This window comes from Tamandua tetradactyla, chromosome 8 (assembly GCF_023851605.1).
Source record: "Tamandua tetradactyla isolate mTamTet1 chromosome 8, mTamTet1.pri, whole genome shotgun sequence".
Taxonomy (NCBI): Eukaryota; Metazoa; Chordata; class Mammalia; order Pilosa; family Myrmecophagidae; genus Tamandua; species Tamandua tetradactyla.
This window is the reverse complement of record NC_135334.1, coordinates 94,165,167-94,177,603: the sequence shown is the minus strand read 5'-3', so window position 1 is coordinate 94,177,603 and position 12,437 is coordinate 94,165,167. Positions and strand designations below refer to the sequence as shown.

General features: G+C 36.6%; 2 protein-coding genes across 4 annotated transcripts in view; one reads left to right on the top strand and one right to left on the bottom strand.

Moving 5' to 3' along the window:
* Positions 1–12,437, bottom strand: part of LDHAL6A (lactate dehydrogenase A like 6A) — a 156,599-nt gene that overhangs the window by 26,026 nt on the left and 118,136 nt on the right. The window lies entirely within an intron of this gene.
* The window catches only part of TSG101 (tumor susceptibility 101), an 84,304-nt gene that overhangs the window by 45,468 nt on the left and 26,399 nt on the right, over positions 1–12,437 (top strand). The window lies entirely within an intron of this gene.

Sequence of the window (12,437 nt, the reverse complement as noted above, 5' to 3'; positions counted from 1 at the left end):
ACTAGTAAAGAGATCAAAAACTTTCCAGCAGACTAAAGGAGCATACTGTATGCAACCTACTCTCTGATGGTTCAGAAAAAATAAATATTAGACAGTCAAAAACAACACTTTCCAGCAGAGAACTGGATACCATATCTAAGGGAATGAAAGAAGACCCCAAACTCACTCCCTATATAAAATTAATTCAAGATGGATTGAAGACCTACATAGAGCCAGTACCATTAAAACTCCTAGAAGAAAATATAGGGAAACATCTTTAAGATCCAGTGATAGGAGGTAGTTTCTTAGACCTTACACCTAAAGCACAAGCAATTAAATAAAAAATAGATAAACGGAACTGAATAGTTTTTGGGCTTCAAAGGACTTTGTCAAAAGGGTGAAAAGGCAGCCAACTCAATGGGAGAAAGCCACATATCTGATAAGGGTTTGATATCCAGAATATATATAAAGAAATCCTGCAACACAACACTAAAAGGACAACCCACTTATAAAATGGGCAAAAGACATGAAAAGACATTTTTCCAAAGAGGAAATAACAAATGACTAAAAGGCACATGAAAAGATGCTCATCTTCACTAGCTTTTAGGGAAATACAGATCACAACCACAATAAGATACCATCTCATACCTATTAGAATGGCCGCTATTAAACAAACAGAAAACTGCAAGTGTTGAACAGGATGTGGAAAAATAGAAACATTTAGCCACTGCTTGTGGGAATGTAAAATGGTACAGCAACTGTGGAAGACATTTTGGTGGTTCCTCAGAAAACTAATTATTGAATTGTACTGGTTTGAAACTGTTATGGATCCCAGAAAAAAAAAAACATGTTCTTTAAATTCTAAGTCAGTCTTGTGGGGGGCAGCCATGTCTTTTAATCCTGATCCAATATTGTAGAGTAGAACCTTTTGATTAAGATGCTTCCATGGAGCTGTGACATACCCAAACGCATGTGTGACCTGTTGATCAGATTATTTCCATTTCCCATTCAAGGTGGGTCTTAATTAGTTTACTGAAGTCCTTTAAAAAGGGAAACATTTTGGAGCAAGCTTAGATGCAGACATTTGGAGAGGCAACATAGATACCAATGTGTGAAGATGCTTGGAGACAGAAACCCAGAGAGGAGGCCACTGGAACCAGGAGATGAAAGCAATGAAACTCTGGAGCAAAGGGCCAGCAGACGTTGCCCTGTACCTTCCCATGTGACAGAGAAAGCCTGGATGGGAATTGGCCTTTCTTAAGTGAAGGTATCCTTTGTTGATGCCTTAATGTGGACATTTTCATGGCCTTAGAATTGTAACTTGTAACTTAAAAAAATCCCCTTTGTAAAAGCTGATCCATTTCTGGTATATTGCATTCTGGCAGCTTTAACAAAGTTAAAACAACTATCTTTCCATTTGGTGATTCCGCTACTTGATACATACTCAGAAGATCTGAAAGCAGAAATGCAAACAGACATTTGCACACCAATGTTCATAGTGGTATTACTCACAGTTGCCAAAAGATGGAAACAGTCCAAGTGCCCATTAATAGTTCATTAACTGTTTATCCATGAATTGATAAACAAAATATGGTAATATACATATGATGGACTGTTATTACTCAACAGTAAGAAGGAATGAAGTCTTAGAAGCATGTGACAACATGGATGAACCTTGAGGATACAAGGCTGAATGAAATAAATCAGAGACAAAAGGACAAATATTGTATGATTTCACTAATATGAACCATTTAGAATATGTAAACTCAGTCATAAAACTTAGATAGGTTACCAAGAGATAGAATGAGGCTAGAGAAGGGGGAACTGTTGCCTAATGTATACAGAATTTTTAACAAGGTTGAACTTAAATGTTTGGAAATGGATAGAGGTGATGGTAGCTGGTTATTGGGATTATAAGTAATAGTGCTGAATTGTAGGTGAATATAGTTGTAAGAGGTTGTTTAGAGTCAGGTATGTCACCAGAACAAAAGCTAGAGGTTAAAATATGGAACGGTATAGCATAGTGAACCTTGTGGTGGTCAATGTTTATATTTCACATTACAAATATAAATAAATTTCTTCATGAACTAATACAGATATATGACACTTGTGCAAAGAGTTAATAATAGAGTGGTATATGGGGGACACCTATTGCAAACTAGATATATAGTTAACAGGAATATCTTAATATTCATTCATTAGCAGTATCAAATATACCCTACCAATACTAGGAGTCAATAATGGGGTGGGGTGGGGATAAAGTGTAGAGGTGTTTTGGGTTTTCTTTTTTTTATGTTATTTTTCTTTTTTGGAGTAATGAAAATGTTCTAAAGTTGATTGTGATGATGATTGCCCAATTAGGTGATACTGTGAGACTTTGATTTTATACTTTGGATGGATTATATAATATGTGAATATACTTCAGTAAAATTTGCAGTAAAAGAAAAAAACATAAAAACAAAACAGAAACAATTCCCAACAAAGAAAAGCCCAGGACCAGATAGCTTCACAGGAGAATGTTACTAAACATTCCAAGAAGAATTAACACCAATCCTGCTTAAGATCTTTCAAAACACTGAAGAGAAGGGAACATTTCTTAACTCGTTTTAGAGGCCAACTGCGCCCTCATACCAAAAATAGAAAAACTGCACAAGAAAATAAAGACCCATAAACTTTATGCATATAAATGCAGGAAAAAAAATCCCCAACAAAATACTGACAAACCAAATCCAACAATACACTAACAGAATCATACACGATGATCAAATGGGATTTATCCCAGCTGTACAAGGGTGGTTCAACATAAGCAAACTGGTTAATGTAGTACATCACATTAACAGAATGAAGGGCAAAATATGATCATCCCAGTTGGTACAGAAAAAGCATTTGACAAAATCCATGCCTCTTGATAAAGACCTACTTACAAAACTAGTAATGGAAGAATACTTCTCAACATGATAAAGGGCATATATGAAAAACGCACACCTAACATCATATGCAGTAATGAAAGACTAAAGTCTTTCCCTCTAAATCAGGAACAGCACAAGGATGACCACTGTCACCACTGTCATTCAACATTGTGATGGAAGTTCTAGTCAGAGCAGTTAGGCAAGAAAAAGAAATATAAAGCATACGTCTGGAAACAAAGAAGTAAAACTCTCCCTATTTGCAGATGATGTGATTCTATAAAGAGAAAAAACAGAAAAATCCACAAGAAAGCTACTAGAACCAATAAATGAATTCAGCAAAATGGTGGGGTACAAGATAAATCAGTCATGTTTCTATAGGCTAGTAATGAACAATTTGAAGAAGTGCTCAAGAAAATAATTCCATTTACAACAGCAACTAAAAAATCAAATATCTAGGATGTAAAGGATTTGTACACAAAAGAAATCAAAGAAGACCTAAATAAGTGGAATGACAGTCCATATTCATGGATAACATAACAATTAAATGTTTCTAAGATGTCACTTCTAACTAAAGCAACTTATAGATTCAGTGCAATCTGAATCAAAATTCTAACAACTTTCTTTGCAGAAATGAAAAAGCCAATCATCAAACTTATTGAGAAGGGTAAAGGACCCCAAAGAGCCAAGCCATCTTGAAAAAGAAGAACAAAGTTGGAGGACTCACACTTCCCAATCTTAAAAGTTATTACAAAAGCGATATTAATTAAAGCAATCTAGTCCTGTAGGTTGTGTCTTTTTACTTTCATAATAAATTCCTTTAATATTCAAAAGTTCTTAATTTTGATGAGGTCCCAATATCTAAAGACAGACATACAGACCAATGAAATCAAACTGAGAGTACAAAAATCAACTCTGATATTTCTGGACAACTGATTTTTGCCAAGGATGTCAAGTATACTCAGTTGGGTAAGAACAGTTTCTTCAACAAATGATGCCAGGAAAACTGGATGTCCATATGTAAAAGAATGAATGTGGAGTCCTGCCTCACAGCATATACAAAAATCAACTCAAAATGGATCTGAGACCTAAATATAAGAGCCATAATTATCAGCCTCCTAGAAGAAAACACAGGGTAGCATATTTAGGATGTTATATTAAGGAATGGTTTCTTAGACTTCACAGCCAAAACACAAGCAATGAAAAAAAATAGATATTGGGACCTCATCAAAATTAAGAACTTTTGAATATCAAAGGAATTTATTATGAAAGTAAAAAGACACAACCTACATCATGGAAGAAAATATTTGGAAACTACTCATCTAGTGGTGTTAAATATCCAGAATATATAAAGGAATCCTACAATTCAACAACAAAATGACAACCCAATTAAAAAATGGGCAAAAGACTTGAATCAGCATTTCTCAAAAAAGATACACAATTGGCCAACAAGCACATGAAAATATTTTAACCATTAGCTATTAAGGAGAACCACAGTGAGATACCATTTCACATCCACTAGAATGGCTACTATTATAAAAACAAAATATTACAAGTGTTGAAGAGCATGTAGAGAAAATAGGAACATTCATTCATTGTTGGTGGGAATGTGAAATGTTAACAGCCACTGTAGTAATCATTTGACAGTTCCTCAGAAAGCTGAACATAGAATTACCACATGACCCAAAAATCCCACTTATTGATATATACCCAAAAGATTTGAAAGCAGGGACTCAAACAAATATTTGCACACTGATGTTCCTAGCAGCATTATTCATGGTAGCTAAAAGTAATACAAATGCCCATCAATGGATACATGGTAATATAAATTGAAGCACGTATGGAATATTATTTAGCTGTAAAGGGAATGAAGTTCTGAAACATGTAGTGACATAGATGAACCGTGGGGATATATGTTGAGATGTTGTAAGACACCATCACAAGACAGAAAAGGACAAATATTATATGATCTTGCTAATATGAAGTAGTTTGAGTAAGCAAATTTACAGAGTTAGAATCTAGAATATAGGGTACCAGTGTACAGATTGAGGGTAGGGAATGGGGAGTTAATGCTTAAATTGCACCGAGTTTCTGTTTGGGTTGATCTTAAAGTTGTGGTGATGGTAGCATTGTGAATATAATTAATAGCATTAAATTATATATTTGAATTGGCTAAAAGGGGAAATTTTAGGTTGTATATATGTTACTAGAATACGAATTTTTAAGAAGCATAGGACTGTACAACACAGTGAACTGTACTGTAAACAATGGACTAATAGTACAATTATAAAAATATTCTTTCAGTATTGTAATAAATATACCACACTAATGCAAGGTGTTAATAATTAGGGTGGTATATGGGAACTGTGTATTTTATCCATGGATCTTCTGTAAACCTACAACTTCTCTAGTTAAAAAAAAAGGGATTTACTGTCTAATATATAGCTAGTAATCATCTGTTGTACTTTTCTCTATTATGAGAGTAACACGGCTTAGCATTCAGAGGGAGGTTATTGGATCTGAAAATCATGTTATGTGAAGAACAAAGAATATTTAACCTAAAGGAGAGAAGAAGGGAGAAATATTTGAAGTCTTCAGAAATTCAGGTGCTTATGCTGTGCTCTTCCAGAATGCAAATTTAGGACAATTAGAATTTATAGGAATATGATGTTTAGTATTCAGTAGAGAATATGACCATTTTTCAGGGATGTTGTGATACTTATAGACATTATAAAATAGGATGTAGTTGTAGTATACCACTTACTAAGGAAGTTTTCTTCCAACTCTGATATAAATATCAGACACAGGGTGAGAAGAAACTTGAAAAAGCTTTAGTTAGAAGAGTGTAGATAAGAAATGAATCAGGGGAGGTGCCAAGACGGCGGCTTAGCAAGGTGTGGGATTTAGTTTGTCCTCCACAGCAGCTAATAAATACCAAGGAACAATACAGAACAACTGCTGGGGCCACGTCAGTGACCGGACACACAGTGTACCCCAGTCTGGACCAGCTGGACTGTCTGCGAGCCTATCCAGAACCATAAGTTCCCCAAGCTGTGGCAGCCACCGCCCCTCCCCCACAGGCTGCTTCCCAGAGGGGAAAGGAAGGAGAGTTTACCAGCAGCAGGGGCTGAGCACAACCAAACTACAATTGTGGAATTAATTAACAAATTCTGATTACTAAAATTAGGCCCCCAGGTCAGTTGAATCTCGAGTAAAAGTGAAGGTCGCTGGTTTTTGCCCCCGTGCACGGGGGGCAGGGGTGACAGAAAAAGAAAAAAAAAAGAGGTTTTTTTTTTTTTTTAATCTGAAAAGGTCTGGGCTCTGAAGGAAAGAAGGGGGCACATAGGACGGAAGATACACAGAGAAGCATGCCAACTTAAGCTCTTAATAGGCAAACCTGAGGAACAGGGGTCCTGTCTGAAAAGGATTTTTCTCTTTCGTTTTGGTGGCTGTGTTTCTACATCTTGACTGCTCTTTGGATACAGCTGCAAGGCTTCTTGGGCTCCACTGCTCCAGGCATAGGCAGAATTAAGCGTGTTTGAGTGTTTGTCTGGAGCCTGTGCCTTCCCCAGGAGAAGGGTGGGGCCCAGCTCAGGTGGAATCCCTCCCTCAAGGAGTTCAGACCCCAGGGTCTGGAAAAATGGAGCAATTAAACCAGACTACAACCTCTCCTCTGTCTCCACCACGCTCCCAGCAGGGAGAGTCTGCTGAAGTTAAAGGTACTGTACACCTTATGCTGGTAGGATCTGCAGGCAGACAATTGCCACATACTGGGCAGAACAGGAAAAACACAGAGTCTAGAGGCTTCATAGGAAAGCCTTTCAATCTGCTGGGTCTCACCCTCAGGGAAAACTGATGCAGATGACTCTTTCCTCCTGATAGGAGGCCACTGTGGTCTGGGAATATCTGGATGGGGTCTATAATACCTAACTAGACCTTCCTAAGGGGGAAAAAGGCACCATATAGGCAGTGCAAGAAACAAGAAAACAAGAAATGAAAAATTCTGATCTGCTAAACAAAACCTAAGCTAGAGGTCCAGAATAAGCTGAACTGAATGTCATAGAACAGATACACAACAAAGTCATCCAGCAAGAAAATCCTAGGTAAAAAAAGTGATAACAGTTTCCAGAATAAACTAATTAAATGCCTAGATGCCAGCAAAAAATAATAAATCATACTAGGAAAATTGAATACATGGCCCAGACAAAGGAACAAACCAACAATTCAAATGAGATACAGGACTTGAAACAATTAATTCAGAATGTTTGAAAAGACATGGAAAACCTCATCAGAAATCAAACCATGAATTGAGGGAGGATATAAAGAAGGCAAGGGATGAATAAAAAGAAGAAATCGAAAGTCTTAAAAAAAAATCACAGAACTTATGGGAATGAAAGGTACCGTAGAAGAGATGGAAAAAACAATGGAAACCTACAATGTCAGATTTCAAGAGGCAGAAGGTAGGATTAGTGAATTGGAGGATAGGACATCTGAAATTTGACAAGCAAAGGAAAATATGGGGAAAAGAATGGAAAAATGTGAGCAGGGACCCAGGGAATTGAATGACAGCATGAAGCACACAATTATACGTGTTGCAGGTGTCCCAGAAGGAGAAGAGAAGGGAAAAGGAGGAGAAAAACTAATAGAGGAAATTATCACTGAAAATTTTCCAACTCTTATGAAAGACTTAAAATTACAGATCCAAGAGGTGCAGCGTACCTCAGATAGAATAGATCCAAATTGACATACTCCAAGACACTTACTAATCAGAATGTCAGATGTCAAAGAGAAAGAATCTTGAAAACAGCAAGAGAAAAGCAATCCATCACATACAAAGGATGCCCAATTAGACTATGCATATATTTCTGAGCAGAAACCATGGAGGCGAGAAGACAGTGGAATGATATATTTAAATTACTATAAAAGAGACCAAGAATTGTATATCCAGTGAAATTGTCCTTCAAAAATGAGGGAGAAATTCAAACATTTTCAGGCAAAAAATGATGGGAAAATTTGTGACCAAGAGACCGGCTCTGCAAGAAATGTTAAAGGGAGCACTAGAGACAGATATGAAAAGACAGCACAGAGAGGAATGGAGAAGAGTGTAGAAATGAAGACTATAAGTAAAGGTAAAAAGAAGAAAAATTAGATACGACATATAAAATCCACAGTGCAAAATAGTAGAAGAAAGTACTGCCCGTACAGTAATAACACTAAATGTTAATGGATTAAACTCCCCAAAATAATGACATGGACTGGCGGAATGGATTAAAAAACAGGAATCATCTATATGCTGTCTACAGGAAATGCATCTTAGACCCAAGGATAAACATAGGTTGAAAGTGAAAGATTGGGAAAAGATATTCCATGCAAATAATGATCAGAAAAGAGCAGGAGTAGCCATACTGATACCCAACAAATTAGACTTCATATGTAAAAAGTTAAAAGAGACAAAAAAGGACACTATGTATTAATAAAAGAAACAATTCAACAAGAAGACATAAAAATCATAAATATTTATGCACCAAGCCAGAATGCTCCAAAATACATGAGGCAAACACTGAAAAGAGAAATAGACACATCTACCATAATAGTTGGAGACTTCAATTCCACACTCTCATCAATGGACCAGAACATCTACAGGTCCATTGTACACCCCACGACAGCAAAATATACCTTTTTCTCAAGTGCTCATGGATCAGTCTCAAGGATAGACCATATGCTGGGTTACAATGCAAGTCTCAGTAAATTTTAAAAGATTGAAATAATAGAAAACACATTCTCAGATCATAAAGGAATGAAGTTGGAAATCAATAATCGGCAGAGGGCCAGAAAATTCACAGATACATGGAGGCTCAACAACACACTCTTAAACAACCAGTGGGTCGAGGAAGAAATTACAAGAGAAATCAGTAAATATCTCGAGTCAAATGAAAATGAAAACACGACATATCAAAATTTATGGGATGCAACAAAGGCAGTGCTAAGAGGGAAATTTATTGCCCTAAATGCCTATATCAAAAAAGAAGAAAGAGCAAATATCGAGGAATTAACTGTCTACTTGGAAGAACCAGAGAAAGAACAGCAAACTAACCCCGAAGCAAGCAAAAGGAAAGAAATAATGAAGATTAGAGCAGAAATAAATGAAATTGAGAACATGAAAAGAATCAAGAAAATTAACAAAACCAGAACTGGTTCTATGCGAAAATCAATAAGATTAATGAACCCTTAGTGAGATTGACAAAAAGAAGAAGAGAGAGGATGCAAACAAATAAAACCAGAAATGGAAGAGGAGACATAACCACTGACCCCACAGAAATAAAGGATGTAATGAGAGGATACTGTGAACAACTTTATGCTAATAAACTAGACAAAGTAGATGAAATGGACAACTTCCTAGAAAGGCATGAACAACCAACATTGACTCGAGAAGAAATAGAAGACCTCAACAGACCAATCACAAGTAAAGAAATTGAACCAGTCATTAAGAAGGTCCCCCCCATCTGACAAAATTCAACATCCTTTCCTGTTGAAAACACTTCAAAGGTTAGAAATAGAAGGGAACTTCCTCAACATGATAAAAGGAATCTATGAAAAACCCACAGCTAATATCATCTTCAATGGGGAAAAACTGAAAACTTTCCCCCTATGATCAGGAACAAGACAAGGATATCCGCTATCACCATTGTTATTCAACATTATGTTGGAAATTCGAGCTAGAGCAATTAGACAAGATAAAGAAATACAAGGCATCAAAATTGGAAAGGAAGAAGTAAAACTCTCACTGTTTGCTGATGATATGATACATGGTACATATGATATGATGATATGGTATGTTGAAAACCCTGAAAAATCCTCAGCAAAACTACTAGAGCTAATTAATGAGTACAGCAAAGAGGCAGGTTACAAGATCAACACTCAAAAATCTGTAGTGTTTCTACGCACTAGTAATGAACAGTCTGAGGGGGAAATCATGAAAAAAATCCATTTACAGTTGCAACCAAAAGAATAAAATATTTAGGAATAAATTTAAATAAAGAGACAAAAGACTTATACAGAGAAAACCATAAGAATTTGTTAAAAAAAAAAAAAAAGAGAAGACTTAAATAAATGGAAGGGCATACCGTGTTCATGGATTGGGATATTAAATATAGTTAAGATGACAATTCTACCTAAATTGATATATAGATTCAATGGAATATCAATTAAAATCCCTAAAACTTACTTTTCAGAAAAGGAAAAACCAATAACCAAATTCATCTGGAAGGGCAGGGTGCCCTGAATAGCTAAAAGTATCATGAGAAAGAAAAATGAAGTCGGAGGTCTCACACTACCTGACTTTAAGGTGTATTATGAAGCTGCAGTAGTCAAAACAGCATGGTACTGGCATAAAAACAGATATACTGACCATTGGAATCGATACAGTGTTCAGATAGAGACCCTCTCATCTATGGACAATTGATCTTTGATAAGGCAGTCAAGCCAACTCACCTGGGACAGAACAGTCTCTTCAATAAATGGTGCCTAGAGAACTGGATATCCACATGCAAAAGAATGAAAGAGGATCATTCAAAACTGTTAGAAGAGAATGTAGGGAAATATCTTATAAATCATACAATAGGAGGCGGTTTCCTAGACCTTACACCCAAAACATGAGCATTGAAGAAATAAATAAATAAATGGGAATTCCTCAAAATTAAATACTTTTGTGCACCAGAGAACTTCATCAAGGTTTTTATCTTTTTAGACAGCCTACACAATGGGAGAATATTTGAAAACAATGTATCAGATAAAGGCCTGGTATCCAGAATATATAAAGAGATTCTTCAACTCAACGACAAAAAGACAAACAACCCAGTTACAAAATGGGCAAAAGACTTGAACAAACATTTCTCAGTAGAGGAAGTACAAATGGCCAAAAAGGCACATGAAAAGATACTCAACTTCCCTGGCTATTAGGGAAATGCAAATCAAAACCACAATGAGATATCATCTCACACCACCAGAATGGCCATTATCAATAAAACAAAACGACAAGTGCTGGAGAGGATGTGGAGAAAGAGACACACTTATCCAGTGTTGACGGTCATGTCAAATGGTACAACCGCTGTGGAACACAGTTTGGCAGTTCCTCAGGAAGCTAAGTATAGAACTGCCATATGACCCAGCAATACAATTGCTAGGTATCTACTCAGAGGATGAGAGGGCAAAGACACAAACGGACATTTGTACACCAATGATTATAGCAGCATTATTTACAGTTGCAAAGAGATGGAAACAGCCCAAATGTCCATCAACAGACAACTGGCTAAACAAACTGTGGTATATACATACATGGAATATTATGCAGCTGTAAGACAGAATAAAGTTATGAAATATGAACAACATGGATGGACATTAAGGACATTATGCTGAGTGAGATTAGCCAGAAACAAAAGGGCAAATACTGTATGGTCTCACTGATATCAACTAACATTAATGAATCAACTTGGATAATTTCAGTTAAGAACAGAGGTCATCAGGAGATAGAAATATGGTAGATATTGCGTAATTGGAACTGAAGTTTTACAGACTGTGCAGCTGGACTGATTGTAAAAATTCAGCAGTGGATAGCACAATACTACCTAACTGTAATACAATAATGTTAGAACACTGAATGAAGATGAATGTGAGAATGATAGAGGGAGAAGGCCTGGGGGCACAAATGAAATCAGAAGGAAAGATATATGATGAAGACTGAGATGGTATAATCTAGGAATGCGTAGAGTGTATAATGATAGTGACTAAATGTACAAATTTAAAAATGTTTTGCATGAGGAAGAACAAAGGAATGTCAATAATGTAGGATGTTGAAAGTTGATGGTAATTAACATTTTAAAACATTAACTTATGTGTGAGACTAAAGCAAACAATGTTTATTTGGTACAAAATTTGTATTTTGACCAGTGCATTTCCTAATATAACTTATGCAGACAGCTTAATTGAACATCATTAAGTACATGGAACCTTGAGTAGGGCATGAGATTCTGTAGGTTTGTCCAGAATGATGCCTTGATAAATCCCAGAAGGGTCTGAACAGTGAGTAAAAAACTATTTGCAAAGTCCCCTTGTGAGAATGGTGAGAAAGGGGGAAAATTCAGCTCCCCCAATTGGAAAATTCTTTATATTGTCACAAGCAGAGGGGACATTCAAAGAAATAGGTTGAGCCCCCAATCTTTGGGCTTGTTCATATGAAACTTAACCCCATAAATGACAGTCTAAGCCTACTTAAAATTAGGCCTAAGAGTTCCCCCCAAGAGAACCTCTTTTGTTCCTCAGATGTGGCCCCTCTCTCAGCCAACATGACAAGCAAACTCACCACCCACCCCCTCTCTATGTGGGGCATGATTCCCAGGGGTGTGGACCTTCCTCGCAATGTGGGAAAGAAATCCTAGAATGGGCTGGGACTCAACACCAAGGAATTGATAAAACCTTCTCAACCAAAAGGGGAAGAGCGAAATGAGACAAAATAAAGTTTCAATGGCCGAGAGATTCCAGAGTTGAGAGGTTATC